We start from the raw sequence: 4057 nt of genomic DNA on the forward strand, positions 1-4057 counted from the left end.
AATTTAAAATTTATATTTATTTAGAGTATGTGTCTGTACACACACACACACACACACACACACACGTGTGATGTGTACACATCAGTATGTACATGGACTTAGAGGATATCTTGTGGAAGTAAGTTCTCTCTTTCCACCATATAAGTCCCAAGGAGAAAAATGTCATCAAGCTTGTTGGAAATTTTTCTTACATGCTGAGCCATTTTAAAATATTTTTGTCTTGAGTATTAGATGGTGTTATAATTTTGTTTCCATGGATATATATTCTTGCTGGGTTTTTTCTTCTCTATTTCTGCTACTTTAGATTTTTACTTTTAGATTTTTAGATTTTTCTTTTTGGTTTGTCTTATGTTTCAAGAAGTTCCCTTGGATGCTTTTTAAGGCTGGTTCTTCTAGCAATAAATTCTTTTAGTTTCTGTTCATCTGCAAGTATTTTACTTCCCCTACACTTCTAAAGCAGATATACCAGATACAAAATCCATGTTTGACACTTGTTTGCTTTCATAACCTGAAGACTACTGTTATCACCTTCCTGTTGGCCTTCACTCAGAACAAAAATCCTTAGCCTTTTGAATTGGTGTTCATATAATAGGTTCTGTTCGGAATTCACTCAGCTTCCTAGATGCATGACTTGTACCAAATTTTAAAGGCTTTCAAGTACTGTTTCTTCAGCACCTTATGCTTTCTCCCTCTCATTTTGAAACTTCAGTTATATGAAAATTGAATACTTTTTTATTATTTTTAGGTATCTGAGACCCCTGATTGGGTAACTTTTGCACTTTGTCCAAAAGTTTACTAATTCTTTCCTTCAACATTTCTGATGTATTATTGAGTCCTCTAATAGTCTTTTAAAAATCCACCATTATATATCCATTTATGTAGAATTTATTAGTTTTGGGGCTCTTTTATGATATTAAGATCTTTATGAAGGTATTTATTTCTTCCATTACTTTCAGTAGAATTTGTAGTTGGTGCTGAAACATTTTTATGTTAGCTCCTTTAAAGTTTTGTTAAGTAATTCCCAGTAGAATATGCAAGCTCCAATATCTTATGTATACAAAGAAAGTCTCAGAATGAGAGAAGAGAGTTTATCTCCCTAGCTACTTAACTCTAGCTGGTTTGTGTTAGTGTTAGAAACAGTGTGTGCATCTCACGTTGTCAGAGGAGTATTGTTTCCTTTAGGAGAAGAATGACTCCTTCCTATACTGACCTCTGTTGCTGGCATTAGGGATTCAGGAATGCCAGGTCTATTTATAACCCCAGAATTTGGGAGGTTGAGGCAGGAATATTATAAGTATGATACAAGTTGGCCTGGTATATAATCCATAAGACATTGCCTCACAGAACCAACAGCCATTAAAACCATTGGAACCACCATGGATGAGCATTCTTTTTCTTGTGTGTAAGTGATTGTAAGATCTTTTATTGTTTCTCTATTCCCAATTCAGCTCAGCCTCTTATTACCCTTCAAAGTTATTTTGTTTTCTCTGTGTTTAGCAGAGACGAACAGAGAAAAATACCATATTACTCAGGGTAGATTTTTTAAAAAGTTCTATAAGGCCTACCTATAATCATGGTTACATTCAACAGCTTGAAGACGTGGCTTTTTAGAAAAAAATCAGGAGTATGTGTACCTCTTTCCAGACTTCTGCCCGTCTCATTATTCACATTACTGTCTAGACAGTAGTTTGAAAATCTTAGCCCACGGTCTTTTCTGTATCCTGGAATTTATTTCATTTTATTTATTTTATTTCCTTCTATGAATACTTCTTGTACCCTTTCCTGTCCTGGATTTTGTTAACAGAGGCCATATGGAAATAATACAGGAATTGAATCATTTTTGTTTTTTGTCTAACATTGTTACTGATTGCAGTTTGGAATTCCTTTTTATTATCTTCAGTGTATCTCTTTCTAAGGCTCAAATCATTTGGACATTTTAGGTGTTTTGTAGATAGATGCCAGTCTTGTAGTTACTGTCAGATAGTCCTTTATTATTAATCCACTGAGTTATATAGATTAATGTGAGTGTCAGAAATTCTTGCATTTGGATCTCACCCATCCCAGTGTTTGCAGCTGTGTGGTTTGGGGTTGTTAACCTCTGAGCTTATTTCATCACCTGTAAAGTAGAAGCAACACTGCTGCTATCAAGCAGGCCAACTTTTTACAAAGATTAAACAAGATAGTGTAGTGTACATTAAGCTAAGTGGCACAGTTCCTTCTAAAGAGGAAGCATTTTCAAATGTGGTCATACATTTTTAAAATCCAAGATGAAAGAAAAGTTTTACTGTTGTTTCTTTGGATAACTGTTGTTACTTCTCTGTGATTGTCTAGTCATAATTTCAGTTTTGAGAGCCTTCCAGTTAGGTTATATAAATTAAAGTTCTCAGGGAAGAAGATTGCATATCTTTTAAATTATGAAATTTCATCTAATTACAACTAACACTCTTAATACAGTGCTGGTGATGATTTTCTTACTGAGTAGTAAATGCAAATATTTTACAGCCCAGTCTCCATGGAATTGATGTGTAGGTGTTAAATTAGCCTTTCTGGTTAACCATCCATAAATATTTCAAAATACATACCTTGTGTGGGTACCCAGCTTGCTTCTACATGCTGCAAAGGTTTTTGCTTGTTAGACACTTCATTATGTCTTACCCATATTTCTTGACATATTTTAAGTAAGTGTACGGTTGTAGTACATCTGCATTCCTTTAAAAAATGAAGTTACCAGACATTTAGTTTGAATCTTCTAAGTATGCATAGTATTATATCTTGTACCATATACAACATGTTTTAATTCAGGTGTTTATTATTACTTATTGCACCTAAAATAACAGCAGTTACAGGAAGGCCAAAAAAGGAATTATTATTAGAATAGTCCAAGTAACCTAGTTCTTCCTGCACACTTTTTCTTGAGTTAAAGCTGGTAATCTTTTTAATCTTGGTAAATTCTTTAGGTTTCATGTTTGATAGCTATAATTCTGGAACCTCCCAAAACTATCTTAATTAGAGGCATGTTGGAATGTGTTTGAAATTTTTCTGCTATAGTTGAGTTACTTCTGGCAGTATTATGTAATCTTAAGGATATGCACTTTCTTCAGGGAATCAAGTTTTCTTGCTATCTTTTACTTATTTTTTCAGTGCTCCATCCTCACCCCTGGGGAGAATAGTAATCCAAATATAAACTGTTGTTAGGCTTTTGCAGATGTTTCGAACTTTAGGTCTTGCAAGCTCTAACCTTCCAATGTTCTACATTGTTTTTGAAGGTCAGAACTGCTGTTGCAACCAAATTGAAATTTCACGAAGTTAGACTTTGGCATCAGAAAGCTAAATGAAATAGTACAAGGTCTAGTGTTTTGTTTCTTGGTGTATGAAATGCCAATGTTCGGTAGCTACATACTTGGCTTTCTGTGTGATTTTGTGTGTGTGTGTGTGTGTGTGTGTGTGTGTGTGTGTGTGTGAGCTGATTTCTAGGTATAATTTTATATGAGTGAAAAGTGTTCATCAGACCCTGGGAGGAATAAAGTATTTGATTAGTAGTGGGTCTTTTATGCTACCCTACAGAACTATAGCCACAAAATGTAGATAAAACAAACTGATTCTTTTTGCCTGAACTACAACCCTGCTTGAAATGTTTCATGAGCACTGTGCTTTCCCTGGTTCTTTTAGGCCATTCATGGCCCGATTTGTTTATTGTTTTTGAAGTTTCAGGTATATAATGACTTTTAGTTATTTTCAGCCCCTCATTTCCTTCTTTCATCCCTCTCAGTCCTGCTGAAACCTCAGAAACCCTCCTCTTTCCAAGAAGGCCACATCCTATTTTCTTTGGTGTTTGTCTTGGTGAGAGATTGTCAACATTTCATTATGGGTGAGGGATAAGTTCACCAGGCTCCACCTTTCCCAAGGGGATATTGATAGTTAGTGGTTGCTGTGGGAGAAGATGCCATTTGGTTTAGTGATATAGCCATTCATAAACTCTGGTTCATGCTATATCATCCTGAGTGAGGTAACCCAATCACAAAAGAACACACATGGTATGCACTTACTGATAAGTGGA

The sequence above is a fragment of the Mastomys coucha genome, chromosome X (genome assembly GCF_008632895.1).
Source record: "Mastomys coucha isolate ucsf_1 chromosome X, UCSF_Mcou_1, whole genome shotgun sequence".
Lineage (NCBI taxonomy): Eukaryota > Metazoa > Chordata > Mammalia > Rodentia > Muridae > Mastomys > Mastomys coucha.